The following is a 20,326-nucleotide window of genomic DNA, read 5'->3' as shown; positions in this document are numbered from 1 at the left end:
TGTACATCCACACTGATCCTTGACAGTACCCTTTCCCTAGAGAACCCCCCGGGTTTTCTCTTTATCATCTAAAAGACGCCAAGTTGACATGACTATTGTATCTACAGGGGTTGATATGGCTGGAAGAAAACATTTTGTTTAAATTATTTATTAGCTAGCGGCTGAATGTCTGTGGTGTTGTCCGAACACTCAAAAAGGATGCAGTGAAACACATGCTGCCTAAGGAAAGGTAGTTAGGGCTGAAGATTAAGGAAAACTCAAGAGATTTTGAAGTATGAACAGTTTCGTTTCCCTCTGTCAGCAAAAAGCACAAGAGTTTTACAGCCATCAGGTGGAGTGCAAAGAGGCTTTGTGCATACAGTCAGTGTCATTGTGCCACTTTTGAGGTATTGCGTGAAGAGAAGCAAAGTGTTTACAAGAAAGCTGACAAACCAGCTGGTGATGCTAGGAATGAATGCTTGTAAAGCCAAGGGACCGGGAGGCAACGCAAAGCTCCAGCACGGCTGGTCAGGGAGGGGCGGTTGTGGGTGCCCTCGGTGGTGTGAGGCCGCGGCCCAGCATGATGCAATGCCGTCCGGTCGGGCCGCTCCCCGGGCCACACCGGCGCGCCGGCCGCGGGGACGAATGCGGGGTGTAGGCAGGTGCCAGGCACATCCCGCAGAGCCGCCGCGGAGGCCGGCGGGAGGGCGGGAAGGCAGGGCGGCACCGTGCTGCCTCGCAGGGCTGGGGCCGGCGGACTCTGGGCCGCCACCGAGCAGCGGCACGACCATCGCCGCCCCCACCCCGGTAAAATCTGCCACGGCAGGTCCCCGGGGACGGGCCTGCGAGGGCAGGGGCGCCACAGGGCCTGGGCCAGGGGGAGCTCGGGGGAGGGAACGGCGGTTAAACAATCTCTGACTTCTGAGGTTTGCCGCCACAGCTGGAGAGCTGCCACCTACTCTGTACCTTTGTTAATTAAGACAAAGATAACCTAAAACCTGACCCGTAACTCCACTGATAAAAAAACTCCAAGAAACTCCGACCTCTCCCAGAACAACCAGGGGCCAGCCCCGAGCAAGGCGCGTCCCCAAACCAACCCCCTGAACAACCTCTCTGGTGCGGGAGGGTGCAGGCCGCGGGGTCGGGCTGCCCGGGCGGCGCCTGGCCCTGCCCGGCCCTGCCCGCACCGGCTGGGGCAGTCCCGGGGCAGGCGGCAGGCCGAGGCTCCCTGCCAGGCAACGCCGGTGCGGAGCGAAGGCCGGCGGGCCCCGGCCGGGCTTCCCAGCTGCTGCTGCCGCCTCCTCCTCCTCCTCCTCCTCTGCCGCCGCAGCCCCCGCCCCCGGCCTGCCCCTGTGGCGCTGACGTCCCGGGCGGCCGTGCCGGGCCGTGTCGGGCGGCGGGGGGCGGCGCAGAGCAGCGCAGCAGCCGGCGGCGGCAGGGCTGGCAGCGGGGCACCGGAGCGCGGCGGCGGCAGCACGAGCAGCGGCAGGTAAGGACGCGGCGCCGGGCGGCGCAGCAGGCCCTCGGCCGCCCTCGACCTCCTCCGCCGCCCCTCCGCGTCCTCCTCCCGCCCGGCGGCGGGGCGCCGGCCCTGGCCGGGCCGCGGCGCGCTGCCCCCTCGCCTGCCCCCGCCGGCGCCTCCCGCCCGGCCCCGGGGCGGCGTGGCTCGGCGCGGCCCGTCAGCAGGTGCGACCGGTTCCCCGGCGGGGCGTTCGCCAAAGGCTTCGTCGCGGGGAGCGGGGCTTGGCGGGGCAGGCGTCCCGCTGGGAGCGACCGCGGGCTGCAGCGGCGGGGGCTGCTTTAGGGTCTGCTCGGGGCTGGAGGCGAGCGCTGCGGGAGAGGACGGGACGGGACGGGGCGGCGGGGGCGCTGGCTGTGGCGCCCGGCAGCTCGCACCTTACCCGCCTCGGTAACGACGGAAACACGTTACCGCCGACATCGCGGCGCAGGATGCGAACCGGGGCGTGCGGGCCTGGGGAGGGCCGGCAGCTGCGCGGGGGGGGGGCGACCCGCTGGTGTGTGTGCGTGTGTGTATGCGTGTATGTGCGTGTGCGTGTGTGTGCGCTCCCCTCAGCCCTCCGCGGGGCGGGTGCGCGGCACCCAGACCTGCCCCAGGAGATACGCTGACAGTCTAAAGTGATTTTTCTTTACTTCCTTAAATGAACTGTCACAGGAATTTCTCTCCTGTTTTTGTTTTGTTTTGGCTTTTTAGTATCATCCTCTGTAAAACGCCATCCCTGCTGAGTTACAGCCGAGCTCGTCTCCTTGTTTCAGAAACATTTCAGTGCTGGTAGGATTGTCCTTGTCACGGAAAAGAAACTTTTACAGTCCTGACGAGCCAAACACAGTATGACCGGTAGTACAATTGAAAAACATCTTCTCCTGCAGTAGTTCTTGTTGAAGTGCTTTTGCAGGCTGCATTTTTGGAAAGCAGCATGTATAAGCATGATGTACTAGCAAAAAGTGATACGCAATTCCTGTTAACTTCCATTTATTACTGAACAGGAAAACTTAAGAAGGTTCATGCCCTTAATGGGCCGTCACTTGAATATGACTTGCAATGCAGCATATTTATTGTTGATGCTAGTCTGATACTTGGCCCTCAGATTCCTAACTCGTAAATCCTGGTGCCACCAGAGGCTTGTAAGATTGAGATGGCTAAATTAATAGGTTACAGGTTGTATAAAAGGATGATTGTTACCTGATATTTACTCCAAATACTGCTGATTGTCAGCCCTTTTTTACAAAGAGAGAAGTAGTACGTCGTGACTTGCTCTCGGAAGGAAAAGGCATTTGAGGCGATCTAATTTCTTACAGTTCAGTTGGCATCGCTGGGCTGCGGAGCGGCCTGTGAACTGGGTTCGCAGCCATAGGAGTACAAAGGTTGGCCATGGGTCTGAGTCTTCCTTCTGTTGCAAACGTGACAAATTAACAGGGTAGAGGTGAACTTGTGAGTCAAATGTCATCTGCAGTTCTTCTTTTCAAGACGGAGGGGAATGCTGGGGAAAAAAGCCTAATAACAATAGAAATGATTTAATGATTAAAATTATCCTTGTGCAAATTTAAAAGAATAAGCAAGTATGTTCCTTCAGTATTTGTTTAAATGTCATAAAACTCTGCTAATGTACAAGTTAACTATGAAGCATACAGTTTATAAAATTGTTGAGGTGGGAGAGTAAATATCAAAACTGTCAGAGCACAAGTTAGGAACTTTTGTGATAATGTTTTTGCTAACGTAGAAATTAGGATTTAGCTTGATTGTATTTTTAGTGGATGTGGTTTTAATGTGTATAAGTTAATAAACTATTTAGTGATGCCTTTGACTTTGTTATGCCTTTGACTGTGAAACTATAAAGCCAGCAGTGTGAACATAAAGGCAGTGAAGTTTGCTGCGAGGCTTAATAGCTTTCTGAATTAAAACTGTGTCAGTAATAGCTTGCAGAAATTGTAAGTAAATTGAATTAATTTCCCCACCCCCATATTTCTAGCCCGATTTGGCATTCATGTATAATCTGCACTAAGTACTGTATCCTGCAGGATCCGGGATCACCATGCGCCTTTGTTTTGATACTGGGTCAGTATTTTGACCCATTAACCATAATGTTCTCATAAGCAAGTACTTCCTTGTGCCTGGTCCGCAGGGGTGGAGAAGGCTTTGTGACCCAATCTAACCTTCATATTCTTTTGGTATTTGATAATGCTCGTCTGAGGAAAGCTTTGAGGTTTTAGAAATTTTGATGGTCTCATGAGTGAGGTCGCAAAGTTGAGTAGGGACTAACTTTTTATTGCCACTTTCAGTACAAAATGCAGAAGTGTGAGTTAAGCTGGCAGATTCAAAACAAACAAAAGGGATGTGCTCTGATTTTGACCCAATGTATAGTTAGTTAAGCTTTGGAAATCCTTTCTGAAGCATGTGGATATTGAAAGTTTACAGGGACTTGAAAAGCAGCTGGACAAATTAATAGAAGAAAAATCCACTAAGGCTGACTTGTACAGAGTACCTCCTGTAGCTCAGGGAGTCACTGGGCTGCACGTGAAGCCTGGGAGAATATGCTGGGAAAGTACTCTCAAGTATTTACCAAATTTTTATATTAATTTCAGGCATTGACTACTGCAGGCAGCATACTAGAGACGACAGACCTGCCATCTGACCGAGTAGAGCAGCTCTTAGGAAAATTATTTATTCATCTGAAGTGTTTGAGAACAGCAGAGTCAAAGGGACCAGGTCCGGAGATAGTAACTGTGGGTGATTTTTCTCATGTAGAGATTGTGAGTCGCCATCAAACTGGGAAGTCAGCTCAAGTGGTGCTGGGGGCAGTTCTGGCACCTTCATATTTGGAGTTGTCGTTAATGTCTTTGATCAACAGAATTAGCACAGAGTCTGAAGGAGACCGAGTAGGGGTTTCAGGCCTTATTTTTGAAGCTCTGTTTTGGAGAACAAGAGATTTGTGATCTATTCAGTAGCTGTATTCAGATACTATTTTCAGGAAGGAGATCCCATAATGCAGATAGGTGAAGTCAGCTTGGCAGCAGCGCCATGGAAGCAGATCTGAGAGTTATGGGGGATCGCGATAAGCGGTGGGATGCAGTACTGTTGAAGTTTATCATTTAGCTTTTCATATTAGTGAAGCTTAAGTTAACAGAATAATGTGTTCAGTTTTGGCCACAGCCCTTTAAGAAAGATAAATGCAAATGTCTCAATCTGGCAGAAATGGTCAAGGCTTAGGAAGGGTTTGCAAACATCTTCTACAGAGACCACACGTCTTTGTAAAGTGTGTTCTACAGAGGCTAGACAAGCTCAGTTCTAGCAGAAAGAGGATGAGATGAGGGGACGAGAAGATGCTACAGTCTTAAAATTAATGAGAAGTGGTATGTGTCCTTCTGTACTGAAAAAACTAGTTCGTACCAAAGATTTGCTGTAGTTCTTAAACTCTGTTCGCTTTGGGGAAAACTGGAACAAGCTGAGGTTGTACAATCTCCTTTTTGCAAAGGTTTTTTGAAGTCAGATATGACTTGTGTTAAGGATATATTAAAGACTTTCCTTACGACTGTTTTACTTGTTCTCATGCAGGGGGTTGAACTTGATGATTTCTTCAGATGCTGTCTGTATTCTGGCCTGAGTTTATGTGGAAGAAGTAATTTTAACGCTCAAAAGAAATGCAGTTTCTGTGACAAAGACCTAGAATCTTTCAATTATTGCTGGTCATCTGATGTTACAGCTTAATGCATTTGGTTTTAAAATAGTTAGTGTTGAGGCAAACTATTGCATTTAACAAAAAAACGTTGTGGTTTAGGAGTGTAGCCTGTAATCCCGTAGGACATGTAGGTGTAGGATCATGCCGTGATTTAAACTAGGAAAATCAGAGGGATAAAACCTGAGGTATTCATCGTCTAATGTAGTATATACTGTATGTGGCTTCATAACCTGTGTCCAAATGTTACAGCAGCGTCTGTTCTGAAACACTTTTAAAGAAATGTCAGTTTATTTTAAAAAAAGAAATCAGACTTGTTAAGTACTGTGTGTTTCTTTAGGTACCCTAATTTTAAATCTGTTTTTTAAAGTGCATTTGAGCAGATAAAAATTACTTAATATTTTAACATAACATGCCATCTATTTAGGTTTTTGTTTTACTGTTTCTTGGAATGAGTGTATTATGTTTGTAGTAAATACAGGTGACTGAGACTTATGTTTCTGAAGTATTGATAGACACCATAATAATATAAAGAACATATAGAAAAAATACAGTTTCTGAGCTGAAGTCTGTGGATAAAACTTTTTTTGGCCAAAATACCAGTTTTGCAAAGCTAAAAGTGAAGTATCAGCAGCCTTCATGGTTTTTCCTATGGTTTTGACGGCAAGAGAAAGACAGATCAATCCGTGGGCTCTTTAATCTCTGGCAGAATGATTTCTCTAAGTAATGACCGTATGTAGTTAATAGTATGTATTTTACTGGAAAGAGCATGCTATTTCCGTCTTTCAATAAGCGATTATCTTAGAATACCAATTAAAAAATTGATTTAGCCAAAGCTAGTTCTTGCTTTTTCTTTTGTTGAACAGCATGCAAAAACGGAGCAGCAGGCGATGGTGCCGGGGAGGGCTGGCTCAGTTCAGCCCTGCTGCTGTGCTGTGCGCCGCAGCTCGAAGGCAGAGCCCTTTACCACCTGTGGACCGCTTAGCATGGCCTCACGAAGAGCATTTGGGAGCCCCTGCAGCACGCTGACTTTTTCCCAGTGTTTTTGGAGTGAGTTGCAGCCAGGTGGTGTTTACCCTGCAGTCACGGTGCTGGCTGCAGCTCCTGTAGGCATGCTGGAGCCCTGCGAGCTGAATGGCAGCTACTGTCAGTAGCACAGCATGCGCAAACCCTTGGTTAGCATGGGTTGGTACCTGTGCTGCTGTGGCTACGCTGCCAGTCATACCCAGGGTTTACATGGCTCCTGAAGCATTTCTGTCAAGCCAGGGGTCTTTCCTTGCATGCTGAATGCTTCTGCTCACTCTGCAAGTGGATGGATGGATGAAGGGTAGTTTCTGCTTGCTCTGGGGAACGAGAGATGGATGAGGCATCTGGAGTTAAACCTCGCTTTTCACATGGACAGCTCGCAGTGCTGCTGTGCTCACCCAATCTCTGAGTGTAAAGGCAGAGTGGGGCCAGTCTCCAAACTGGGATCTGGCCCTGGCAGTGCCGAATGGACGGACGTGTCGTAAGCGGTACTGGAGCTCAGGTGGCCACATCTGTATGTGCATCTTTCGGGGTTTGGTCTGTTCTCAGAAAAACCCATAGAAAAATTCCCAGAGTCTTCAGCGGGAAGTCTGAGTGAACCCTGGATTTGTAAATGCTCAACAAAAGGCCTTTTTTAACATAAAAGTAAACTTTTCTTTATTTTTTTTTTTAAGCAACATGCCTTGAATGAGCTTGCTGAATTTATTTTGCAAAGGTAGTTAAACAGACAATTAAATTAAGAATATTATTTACGTAGTGGATAATTGTTTAGTTTTGTAAATTTTTTTTTTTCTTTATAATTAACAAGATTTGGCAGACTGATTTGAAACGTGGGGAGGGAAAAAAGAGAAGCAGGGAATGTAATAAAGTCAGTGGTTCACAAAAATTTGTCCAATGTCAGCAAGATCTCCAGCTATATTGGTAGCAGCAACTTTATGAATTACATAAGTGGATCCTTCAGGCCTGATCTGAAGTTGTGTAAGTATTGTTACGTTTCATATTTTGAGCAAGAAGTCCAGCTTGTGATTTGTATGGTCTAGAACTCCGTCTCTCTCATTTGCTGTACTCTTTGTTGCCATGACACTCAGTAAGGTTTGGTCATCTCAGGTTTGTTCTTAGCACCCTTGGTCCAAAGCAACCTAATTAAAACAGGTGATACTGTAATAACCGTGTTTCAGAAGAAGCTGCCCATGGGAGGGCACTGTGTCCTTCCCCAGTCCTCTGGCACGACCTGTGAGGCTGGCAGTTCCTGTGGTGGGGTGAGGACACCCCCTCTGGAGTTCCCATCCGTGCTTCACTCTTTCCTGATGTATTAAGTGCAGCCCATCACACCCGCTCTATAATGGCGGAGGTGATAGCAATAACAATATTTCACGAAATCCTCCCTGGCAAAGATTGGCTGTTTTGCTGCGTCTTACTTTTTCTCAGCTGGGTGAGCATTGTGTGCAGGCACACTGAACCTGCCCACCGTGGCGATCGGCTTGTTTCAGGGGGGGCACTGGAGAGTTTTGGGAGGGTGATGCTCTGTAGCTGCTCTGCTGGGTCGAGGTTTAATGGTGTGCGGTAACCTCCTGTACTGTTGCCCCTGCTTACCTACAGCGGAGTTTCCAGAACAGGAATCAAAGCATTCAGGAGTGAAGAAAGTGACAAATATTTTTAGTAACTTCAATTTTAATGATTCTCTAGGGTTGCAATTTTGTGGCTAGTTGAGCTGAGGTAATTGCCTGCCGGCCCCCCAAAAGGAGGAAATCTTCCCACGGCTGTGCCCTCCCCTCTGCTCCCTTCCCAGCAGCTCAGATGGTCATTGGGCTTTTCCACACCTCGGTGCAAACTGCTGGCTCTGCAGAAAGCAACAAAGCCTTTCTTTTCTCCATCTCCCTGCTGCAGAGAGACGTCATGCGTTTCTGAGTTTATGCAACGGGGCAGCAGGAGCACGTAGCTGAGGAGCAGAAATGAGGGGAGGCAGATGAGGAGTTTACCCCTCCCAGGGTGATAAGCTGTTACCCATTCAGCTCACCCTCTCGGGAAACTACACCATTTTTTGCAGTCTCTTAAACCTATGTAACCCTTTGCTGCTTCTACCAAAAAGTACACAAATGCCTCCAGCAGCCCTTTTGCAGAGAGAAATGCAAACGTAAAGAGTGTACGTAGGGAATTTCAGAGTCATAGCAGTAGGACTGGAAAGGATTTTAAAAGATCACAGACTTCAGAGGGTCCTAAGATAACATGGACTTTTATTACTCTGTAAAGATAAGAGCACTTGATTGCAGTACATGTGGTGGTTTTGGGGGTGGGGAGGAATTTCTTTTGTGGTTTTTTTTCTTACCTGGGATCGTTTACAAAAATAGGAAAACTAATGAGATAAATCTTTGTCTCATTTTATGGGCTCCTAATAAGTTATTTTTGCAGTGTTTGCTGACTTCTTTAAAGACTTTGTGGTGTTCATGCAGCAAGCCTTTTTGTTAGGTGCTTGGGTACATGAATGACATTCTGCAGCGTATTGTATCTCTCTGCTCTATTGCAAGGAGTGTAACCTATGTGGATGCTACAGGGACGATGCTGTTTCTCCTTCTCTCATACTTGTTGCCTTGCCTTTCAATGAACATGCTGCCAGGCCCATTTTCTTCTCTTAATATTTTTTCGAAAAATTGACTTGCTAGCTGTGTGCTGATTTGTGGGAATATATGTGCATGTTGCATCATCACTTTACTGTCCTTGTTTGCTCTTTTCTGGGATCATTTCTCAGAGACTTTAATGTTTTTTATAGATTTCAGTAACCAATCTTGTGGCCATGGTTAAGAGCATTGCTTCAAATTTCAAAGTTCTTGGGAAACAGAAGAGAAATGGGCTTGTCTGTCATAGTTGTCTTGAATTGAAATTGTTTGGAACAAAGCATTTAACTGCAAGTGTACAGAAGAAACAGAAGTTTCAAAGGTGGTGTGATGATCTTTGTCTTTAATTACCATCCCATTACAGTACTCTTGCATCTTCTCAAGCATCTGAAATTAGTCATGCTCAAACACTCAATCTCAGATTATATGGACCTTGAGATAATGTTTGGTTCACTGCATGAAAGTCATATATTAAAATAATTTTTTCTTAGGGTGTTTGGAGATGCAATATGAGCTGTTGAAAAAGTAGTGTAACACCTTAATATTTTTTAAAAATTTGTTCTTGTATAAATGATCTAAGCTTTGGTTAGGGGAAGGATACTTTTTCAAATACATTTTGTATCATATTCTGATAATCTGAAACAAATTTTAGATCTTGGTTTATATTGAAGTTTTACATCCTTTCAAAGAAAAAGATTATTTCTTACTAACGTAGGGAGAGGAATCATAGACATGAAGTTTCTTACCCTGTTATCATGCTGTACAAGTCATGGCTTGCTCAAAAGGTCAACACCCACAGAACATGGTTTGTGCAGTGCAGTGGACTAAGTAGCTGCTTTTCTTGGGGCTGTAACAGTCTTTCCTATTGTAAATGAAAATACAGTCTTTCAATGATATGGCATCTGATGCTATGGGTATTTCTGTGTTACATGCTAAATTTTAATTATGTGTATTCAACACCAAAGCATAATACAATGATAAATAATACATTGACCATATACTCTTATGGGTAATTCTTTCAATTTAAGTTCTTGCAGCCTCTCCCAATTTTTCATATGTATATGTATTTTTTAAAATATTACGTGACATTTCTTTTAACTTGAAACTGAAAGTACTTTTTTTTAACAAGTGTTGAGAGTTCAGCTTCTTTATTTCAGTTGATACAGAGTTCTGTGTCTGTTCATGTACTAGTCAGCCTAGCAGGGGTTTTAAGATTTTAATCTGGCTCATAGACTTTTTTTAAATTGCCCTTTGCAGCTCCTGTTGCAAACCTTTCTGTTACGGTCCAGATCAGTTACTGAGCTCTGTAGAAGGAGAAATATTTTATCCCTTTAAAAAAATGCAGTTCTATTATTTCCTGATTTTTTTAAAAATGTTTTTTAAGTAAAAAATTGGGAATTCATGTGGGTAATAAGTATTGACTGCTTGAGTGCATCAGATGGAAGTTTGGATGGTTTCAAAGAAACGGGCTATTTGAGATGAGTTGTTCTCTGTATTAATCCTGGTTTCTTTATGAATCCCAGTGGGAGGGAAGAGAGCGGACAAAGGCCACTTTATGCCTCTGGCTTGTTTGCTGAATGACTCTGCTGCTTTAGCCCTGGGGAAGAGGTGGAAGCAGGGGAGAGGGAAACTAGCAGGAGGAGGAGGAGTAGTTTGAGGTGAGCTCCTTCTTGAGGAACATGTGAAGGCTGAAGGACGATGCCAAGGTGGGAAAGGCTGTGGAGCTGAGAGGACCAAAGGGACCCCAGCAGGTTCAAGAGGGAACACTTGAAGACTGTAGTGGAAGAAAAATGCTGGTTTGACTGCCTGAGGCAAAACAGGTTAGCATCAGGGGTTGCCCTTCCTACCATGCCTGGACTGGACTTTAAAGCCACATTTCCCTCCTCAACTGAAAGATGCTGCCTGGTCCTCATACATGCCCAGCCACTGACCCTGGGTGTGCCTGCCATGGATGTAAGACGACCATGAGGCCTTGCAATTTGGGCTAAGTATTTCACCCCAGGACAGGTAAAGGTTTTGGAGTGACATCTGAAGGTTTGCTGAGGCGTGGTTAGCTGTAATTAATGAAAGCTAACTGGCTCATGTTTTCCTAGGACTCCGTGTTCTCTCTAGCAGCCGCTCTTATTTTTGTTGGTTGTCTTGTTGGAAATGGCCAAGGAGTTTTGAGAGGATCCAGGTAAAACAGGAGCCTTCTCAAAAGGATCTGATACTTCTTCCGCTGTACATACTGTATGGAAAAATTTGAACGGGCAAGATACAGTTGTGCATGAGGCTCGTGCGGCTTTGTTTTGTTTAGTTTGATCGGCTGTTCCGTTTTAAATTCATGGCCTAACTTTGTGATGAACATCTTACAGACAGGCAAACCCACAAAACTCCAACCAGTAGTCTCCAGTCTGAGAATGAGGTAAGCACATCTGTGTGATAAATACAGCATTTTTTTCAAGTCTTTAATTTTACTTTGTTCAGGCTTTTGCTTAAGGAAAAGCTGTGTAACTATCGCACACCCGAAGATACAGGAGAACCAAGTCAAATATGAAATAGTAGCCACATTTGCAGGAGAACCAATTTTATGTTGTGAGGAATTAGCCCAGTGATGTTAGCAAGTATTTAAACAAAGTTTGACGGTTGGTGTGGGGGGGCTGTTTATTTTTGAAGGTCATGTCTTAGCAGTCTTCAGGTTACTACTGTTGAAAAAGAAGGATTTTTCTTCTTTTTTTCTGCCACATCACCACTTCCCTTAAGCATCTCCTGCAAGTGTTTGGACTCTGCAGAACTTTTAACATAAACTAAAAGCCTGCACTAGTACCTAGGGAAGTTAGAAAAACTAAAGCGCCTTCTCTATTACTGTACCTCTGTCAAGGTCTTAACATATATTTCAGTACTAACAAGAAGAAAATGTGGGAGAAGAATGAAGGGTTTTTAAAGATCTTCCTGTAGCTGAGGGAGGATTTCCCCTTTTTCAGGTACCAGGGCTCTCCTCCAAGGGCCCCTACCCTGTTGGGATGGGAATGTCTTGGTGTGAAGCTCGGGTGCTTCAGGCTATGGTGAGTCATATGTGGGATGCAGACCTTGGTTCTGTGATAGCTGATACCACCTCTTTGTGCTGTTGGATGTAATGGCAGTCAAATTTTGACCCAGATGCATGTGATAGCGTTCATCTGGAGTTCACCAGAGCATGAAACAATAAATACTCCAGTATATGTTGTTAGCATGCATGTCACCTGGATTGGCTTCCTGGATTGCATTGGGTCTTGCCCACAGTTCATCTGCCTGGATCACTCTGGGATCCAGGCTGCTGTGGAGGTGTGGTCTGGATCCTTGGTGCTTCAAGTGCAGGTATTTGTGGGTGGCTTTACAAGGTGGCTCCCTCTGAACCAGCTTTCTTTTTTCAGGATCAGCTGTTGCCCTTAAAGAAGCCCTATGTAACTTATTCCCAGGACACCTGCTTTTTTTTCTTTTACATTACTGCTTCCAGGATATCCTGCCTTTTGTGTTTCACAACTTGCTGGAAATGAGAAGGATTTGCATGGCGTCAGTCCTACAAATGAGTATGCAACTTCTCATGCTCTTTGTGGACTGCATATACCAAGACAGATTACAAATGGAGTTTGTACAATAGAGCAAGTAAAACTGGCTGCATCAGTACAGTTTTCTGAGGACGAAAGAGGTGCTGTTTTTTGTTTCACTTGACCACTAAGGCTCGGTGTCTAGTGAGAAAGGTAGTGGAGACACAGGGCAGAACATCTGATGGAAGCAGAATTTAAGGATTGGAAAGAGAGTTTTAATCAAAATCCATGTTTTTCTTTACTCTGCCTTCCCTTGCTGAGGATGACCAGTGTCATACCAGTAAGTGCTGGATTGGGGATGGATGTAATTACTTGGAAGCTGTCAACCTACAGTTAACCCCACTCGTCAGCCTGAGGTTCAGAGACTGATGTGGAGGGCACGTTTGCTGTGGGGAACACTCCTTTCACGGCAAGCTTTGCTCATGTGTGTGCAGCACAGCGTGGGAAGCCTCACAGTAGAACGCACTTGCTCCCCATGCAAACCAGCAGGAAGGAGTATTTTTTGTTGTTGCAGGCTATTGTGGGTTGTTGCTTTGCTTGGGACTCCTTTGGCTACTCACAGTGGTCCTTGCACCATATAATATCGCACTGATCTTGTTCTGGGTCAGGAGAAGGACCTCGTCACCGTGCCAAGAGCACCCTAGCAAAGAAAGCCCTATGCCTTTTGCCACTCAGAATGGGTGTGGATTCACTAGATGCCTAGACCAAAGCAGCAGTCTGTTTTCCTGTTTTGATAAAAATGGAAGTGGGCGGAATGTTGTTGCATGGCGGTGAAGATCTGCTTTACAAGCTAAATTTAGGTGCAGGTTAATGGGTAAGGGGGAGGCAGTTTAGAGTAAAAGGACTTGATTGATAGGGTGAGTAACTACCAGGAGTACAAAATTATTAATGCTGGTGTTGACCAGGGTGGTGTAGGCAGAAGCAGGCATGTGGTGTAGGGAAGGCATGATCTGGAACAGTGGCTGCGGATGTTCTGAACGGAGGAGGCTGAGAAGATGTGGTTCACCTGCCAGGCAGAGCCTCTCTGGCTAGCTGGGCACAGAGGCACAGCATGGTGCAGGACCAGCACAGCTCCCCTGGCAGGATGGAAAGCTCCTGGCCTTCTGGTGTTCCCCAAAACCAAATGCAGTCCAGAGCATTTCAAGGAGTTTTTCTTACCTGGGATAGCATCAGTGGTGATTTTCTAGGATTGGCCTTTCTGCTGCCATGTTTTCTCTTCAATATCTTCAGTGATCCTGCCATTTCTGTGGTTTTTGACTTGCTGATAGCTTACAGTTTTAACAATAAATGTGAGCTGCTCTCTAGAGAGCAAAGAGAAACTTTACAGTTTCTCTCTAGGGAACAACAAAAAAATGCATTTTGAGACTGGAAGAAGAGATAAACTATGGGATGCCTAGAGAAAGGGGAGAAGCCAAGTGTCAAAGAAGATGAAAATCATTCATTACAGTCAAGGCCTATCTTTTATTGCACTGCTACAACAGAAGGGCAGGCCAGGTGAAAAATTAGTCCTCTGTCCTATACCTCCCTTCCCTTATGTTTTTCAGTATAAAACTAGTTCAAGTAGTAAAGGCTTACAGGAAGGCTGCTGTAATTAGAGGATTTCCTGGGTGGCTCAGGATTTGTCTCTGAAGCCACACCTGGTGTATTAGGGTTTCCTATGTTGTTATTACAGGACACACTCTGTATGCGTTTCCAGAATTATGTCAAAAGCTTCCCTATCAGAGGAGGATCATCACACAGCACAGGCTGCTGAATGCATGAAGAAATCAGTTAAATTATAGCATGTAGTAAAACCTGAATGAGTTTTATAGAGTAGAAGCTGAAAAAACAAGTACTTTTTTGATAACCTTTGAAATATACTTGTGCTTTTCTGTTGTGCGGTTAAACTTGAACGTCAGTAACTTCTGCTAACTTGCCACTTCTAAAAGAAAAATTATCTTTTAACAGACCAGATGCAGTGGTACTTTTTTTTTTTTTTAGCAAAATTACATTTTTATCCTTCACAGGTCATAACACTGGGAGATTAGCCAGCATGGCTCACCCTTGTCTCTGAAGTGAGTATAGGAAATGGCTATTGCTGGTTATGCAGGTATTTGAGAAGGCATTTAGCTAATTTCTTGTTTTCCTTGTTCCCAAGTTACTGGAGTTATTCCAGGAGCATGTATTTTTTTAGTTTGTCACAGTAAACCATTATAGCTAGCAAGTTCTTTTTACTAGTCACCCAAATACAGTAGAAACTCTGGAAGTTGTGAATTTTCTTTTAACAGAGCTTTGATACTGAGATGCAATGTCACATTGATGGTTAATATTATTAATTTTCTTTCTGTGTCATAAGAAAGTAATATTGTCTGCATTTGGTTTTTGGGGGATACTGTGGCAAAAATGTACTCCAGGTTTATAGTTCAGTCTTCTGAACTATAGCTGAGTGCTTCTTCTAAATATCCTCTGTTTATTAATAGAAATAATATTAATTCTTCAGACCTTGTGTCCTTCAATCAATAAAAGGAAACATGTATGTCCCTGTAATTGAAGACAGGTATGCTGTTGTGGAGGGTAGGAACATGAGTCTTTGTAAAAGAGGTGGAGTCTCCATTAACATGGTGTGACAAGGGTGCTGATTCATCTGTTGATGCATTTTGTGAAATGGGTCGGTTGTGTGTTTTTGTTTTGGCTTTTTTTAGTTCAGTGGGTTGTGAGTTCTGTCAGTGGGGCTGCTTTGTACTATCATCTTACTCTCTTTGAACTCAATTATTCTTGAGTTCTTGCCTGAAGACTTCATATAGGTCTCTGGAAGGTGACTGAACCTCATGTGTTTATTGCTTTGTCTCAGCACCAAACAAAGGAATCGGGCTTTTCTGGGTTCCTAAGGAAATGCCTGACTTGAATTAACCCTCTGAATTCTTCACTGTAGTCAGATTTTGTCTGTTCTACACATAACTGCTTCTTTTACGCTGTGTTTTGTGTTTTTTCTAAGATGACCTTAGAAGATTTCTAGTCATATGATGTTGTAAGACAACTATACTTACAAGTTTTTAATTTTCTAGTTCCCATGAATAATTCAAAACCAGGAGGAGGATTTTTACTCCAGAGAGGAAATACAGGAAATCTATGAGGAGTTTAGTATTAACTCCTGCTGCCCCTCCAAGAGGGTGCTTGGGTCCTTCAAGACCTGAAATACCCATCATGAAAGCAGATTTGAAATATTTCTATTGACAAGGAGGAATTCGAATTGGTCATATCTGAATTTTGTATAGAATTTCCTGATCGCTGTAATTTAAGCACATGGAGCTCAAATTTTGGATGAATTTACAAATAAGATGTATGGATGATGTGCATCTGCAATAAAGAATATATTTGCTGGAATATAGGAAGTGCTGAAGACCTCCAGTTTGGAGTCCCAAATAGAGTGCTTGAGTGAACTTGAGTCAGAGCATTGTAGACCAGAAGTCCAAAAAGCTGAAGAGGATGCTTTGTAAAGCCCTGAGCAAGGGAGTCATTGGGTTGTTGTCTTGTGGGTCCACTGATGGTAAGTTTCATGTGATCCCACAGTCTTTCCTTCAATAGCAGCACAGTCTCTTCTGCATCTTTGATCAGTCTGTTTGGATTAGAATTGTATTTTTCATCCTTTAAAAACTAGTAACATGTCAGTTTTCCATGAAAAAAATCAGGCACGGTTTTGTGGTTTACTGTTTAGCAGTCAGCAGTAAGGGTCTTGCTTCTAATCACAAATGCATTAATTAAATGTTTTTATGATCAGGACTTTGTGTGTGACTTTTTGAACTGTCTCCTAGACCTTTTGATTGACACTGTTGATGTTTCCGAGTACTTGCAATATCTACAAATGCTGAAACCAGCTAGGAATTGACTTTCAAGTGTTTCTTTCAGGAGGCGCTAGCACTTTGGCTATGTCTGTACATGTACTGAAAATGAATTAAAAAATTAAAAAAATAAAGAGGTGGCTGCTTTGCAGACTGGGTGTGATGTCTTTCAAATCAGAATGAGAAATATTGAACTAGGAAGAAAAAAATAATCTAGTCCTAATTTAAAATCTGTGTTATTGGTTAAAAGTAATTCTACAAAAGATTTTCGAAATGATTGATGGTCTTTGTGTTTAGTGCCCATTTCTAGTCTGTGTGGTCTCTGTTTCCGGTGACTGTGTATTACAGCTTTTTCCGCTAGATTGAAGAATTCTGTAGTCTGTTTTCTGTGTAAATATTTTATATATTTAACCTGTGATTACATGATCCTTATTGGTTTTTTTTAGCAAAGAGTTTGTTAAAAACTTCATGGAATTTCTGTGTGGCTGGTACTAAGCATATAGAGAAAAGTTGTCAAGATGTACAGGAAGAAAATGTTTTGCCTTGGCCTTGGAAGAACAAGGGGATGTATCTATCTTCTTACTTAGAAATTAGTAATAATTTTTTTTTTAGTGGAAAGGATTTTGAAACTATTCAGTTAGATTGGGCTAGAATTGGAGGAAGGATTTAAAAGTGCTCCTCTTGATCATGGAAGGTGTTTGAATTAAAAGAAAAAATCTAAGAAGACTTAAGTATCTTCGAAGTGTGCTTAAGAACTATTTCACATAACTGGATTATAGGTTTAAATGTGCCAAATAACAAAACCCATGGATTTTATAGCAACTGATCTGAATTGATCTAATTAAGTTTGATTTTTCCTCTTGTGTCACCTGGGTGAATTCTAATGATGTATAGCAGGTTGCATTAAATTGGGTTGTGCCTGTTTTTTGTGAATGGTGTTGAGAAAATTAGAAATTTCTTCAAGAGTGTTAATCAATAAAAGTATTAAGTGGAAATGGCTGTTCAGTGTGTTTCTGCTCCAGCTACATCTGGTCCTTCTCACTCATTTAGGCAATTCCATTTGATTGCCTTTCTTGATGGTCTCATTATCTAGCGTATTGACTGCACTTTGTGTGTGTAGATGTGTAGCTGATACATGATTTGAACCTGTGATGTCAGCTGTGATATTAGTTTTGCTCATTACCTTGTGAAAATCATTTAGTCTTTTTGATTTCTGGACCTCCTGAAGTTTCTGCTGGGCACCTGGATTCTGTCAGAAATTTCACGTATATGGGGTCTTTTGAATATTATTTTTTCTTAATCCCTTTTTTGGGGCTGCCAAACCAGCAGTTAAAAATAACTGTTCTAAAAGAGTGCTACTTAAATCGTGAAGGTCATATTGGCCAGGCTTCTGTGATCCACATAAAATGCCCTACTTCTACAGTTGGGAAATGTGATGTCAACCATCCTTGACATCGTATAGCTCAAAGAAATGCTGGTAATCGATTCTAGAAGCTCTGCTGATGTAGTTTGTTATGTTTTCCCTTTTTCCTTTTGTATTGCACAAACATGTGAACAAAAAATACAGCTGTTTGGTAAATACTATATGCACTTGCTTCTTTATGAAATGTTTAAAAATGCATCTTTATTCTCTGAAGATAAAAGTCACGATTTTCTAGGTGGGCCTTGAACATCTGAATTTAAGCTGTGTCCCAGTAGTTCAGGCCATGCTTGTATGTATTTTGAGATTTTTTGCAGAATGTTAGAGGTAACATCAGCTGGGGAAGATGAGAAAACCTGCTGACTTTTCAGAAATATTAAACAAAATCTTCAAAGCTATGGAAAAACAGTTAAGTTTAGAAAGGTCTGAGTTTTTAACCTGAATCATTAAGAAATTACCCTTAATTAATGTTTCAGATATTGTTTGTATTTCTGCATAAAATATTTTACTTTTAGTAAGGGGAAACTTTGATGTCTGAGAAAGGATGGTATGTTAAATGTGAATGAAGTAAGTCTGCTTGAACTTTGAATTACAAGTGGACTTGGTTTTGTGCCTTAGAAAAGACAGATACTTGATCTGCATTGGTTCTCTTAGACTGGATCCTTGGCTTGTATTTTTGGAGATGTGGAGAGCCAAGGTAACAACTTGCTGTTGCCTCAAGGAGGAATTTCTGCTCTCATCTCTGCCTTCTTGTGGATATACTTTCTAATCTATTGTATGCTGGCAGTGGAGCTCACCCATCTTCTTACTGAACAGGAAGGAATTATTGAAATTGATTAAACCTTGCACTTTGGCAGAGATATTTTTCTGCTGTTGCAGTGCAGTGATCTGGCTTGCAGGTGCCAGGGCTGGTACTGTCTGAGTTGGGAGGGAGGGGACTGAGAAATGGGAAATGTGACTTTTGTCCTTGGGGCAGTGAGCTGTTAAATTACCTCACCTGAGGTTTTTTGGGTTTTGGTTTTTTTGGACACTCTTCCCTAGGTCACAGAATGTCCTGGATACCTCCTCATAGTTTCCTGGTTGATTGTAAGTAGAGCATTACATAGTGAATAAGAGGGCTGTGTTGTCCTAGTAGAGGGGAAAGAGGGTTTTGGTTTTTTTGGTGGAGGTATCTGTGGTTTGTGGGTAAGAGTTACATTGCATTGATCTTGTGTTTGGGAACTTTAAACTTCTGTGTGTGAGCCTTGTACCCTCTCCTTGAGGGTATTTTTAATAGTGTCTTCGAGTGTGTTTTTAAAACAGTCTGGATTTACATTTTATATATTGCTCATAAAAGAAAGAAAAGTTTGCTTTTTATAACATCATGTTGGAACAGGAGCAGAAATTTCAATACATGATTAGATCTGCACAACTGCAAATGTTAGTTGTGCTTTTGGTTTAAAGCTCTGATTCAAATCTCTCCTGTCTGACAAGCAGCAGGAAGATTAATCTCCTCTGGAGAGACGAATCCATATCCCGGTTTTAGACAAAACACGATGATTAAAGTTATTTGTAGGTTGAATAAGCACAAGCCTTTGTTCGGGACTGCTGAAGAGTTTTATGTTGAAACATGCAGGAACAGGACTTGCATTCCTGTTGCTGCTGCTTCCACATTTCCAGTCCGCAGCATCATCTGACAGGGCGCTGGTGGTAAGTTACCAGGCGAGCGTCTCAAGTGATACTTTGAGACCTGTTGTTTGATTAGAAAACAGTATCTTGGGGTGTCCTTCTGCAGCCGGGGCAAGGGCCGCTGGTTGGAGTGCAGTGCTCTTGTGTGGGTGGGTGAGAGCTGCCTGGTGACGGCTCACAGGCTGGGGGCTGCTGGATCCTCTTGGGAGAGTTTAGAGGGAACTGAAGATAACTTTAATCATGCTCTATTTTTAGAGAGCAAGATCACTACAATTATATAAAGTCTGAAGGGGAAAGCTTGGTTTGGCTGGTGTTTGAGCTCTGGTTTTTAAAAGAAGCATGCATTTTAAGTATTGAACTTCAGAGGTCTAAGGCAAAATGCGTTGTAGTAGGAATAGTCTGTCCTTGGGGAGGGAAGAAGGAAGAATAACATAGCTTACATTATTTTTTTAAAAAATAGAAGTTATGAGAAGCTGTCTTCCCATTGTTTTAAGTCCTTTCTTGCTCTTCAAGTAATGCTATATGACTGGTAGCTATATATCATATGATTACTAATTAAAGAATAAATCTTAGATTAAAATGGTGATAAATTTGAAGATAAAATGCAGAAAAAAAAATGGGGAAAATGCCCTAAACTGGCCTGTGACTGTGTTAGAGCAACAATATACAACTTCTGTCTTTTCCTGTGCCAGGAACCATCAGCAGCTGGATGAAGAATGAGTTAGAGGTGTGTCTCTGCTAGTGTTTTAGTTCATCTCAGGAGCTTGCTCTTGTGGTGAACCTCCTGGTTGTCTGCACTTACTGCACTGCAGGTCCAGGCACCAAACTGAATCCCATTTGGATGAAACCAGAGTGGAAGATTCTCCTTAGAAAAACACCTGATACTCTCCAGCTGTTATTCAGTCCAGGGGCCCAGGCTAGAGCCATTTGGTATGGAGTAGATTTAGTAAAACCCTCAAATGTGTGTAGTATGGGCATTGGCCCCTTAGTGCTACTGTTTCACTGTACAAATTTCTTCCTTTCATACTGTGTTACTTGCTAACTT

At 43.4% G+C, this 20,326-nt stretch overlaps 1 protein-coding gene across 4 annotated transcripts in view; it reads left to right on the top strand.

Moving 5' to 3' along the window:
* The first annotated feature begins 1,338 nt into the window (after positions 1–1,338).
* Positions 1,339–20,326, top strand: part of MYO6 (myosin VI) — a 116,441-nt gene continuing 97,453 nt past the window's right edge. For all 4 annotated transcript variants that reach the window (XM_074819728.1, XM_074819727.1, XM_074819726.1 and 1 more), the window contains exon 1: positions 1,339–1,468. The gene's annotated coding sequence lies outside the window, so the exon portion shown is untranslated. The remainder of the gene's footprint in view (positions 1,469–20,326) is intronic.

The sequence above is a fragment of the Strix aluco genome, chromosome 3 (assembly GCF_031877795.1).
Source record: "Strix aluco isolate bStrAlu1 chromosome 3, bStrAlu1.hap1, whole genome shotgun sequence".
NCBI lineage: Eukaryota > Metazoa > Chordata > Aves > Strigiformes > Strigidae > Strix > Strix aluco.
The sequence above is the reverse complement of the archived record's forward strand: the minus strand, read 5'-3'. Positions and strand labels throughout refer to the sequence as shown.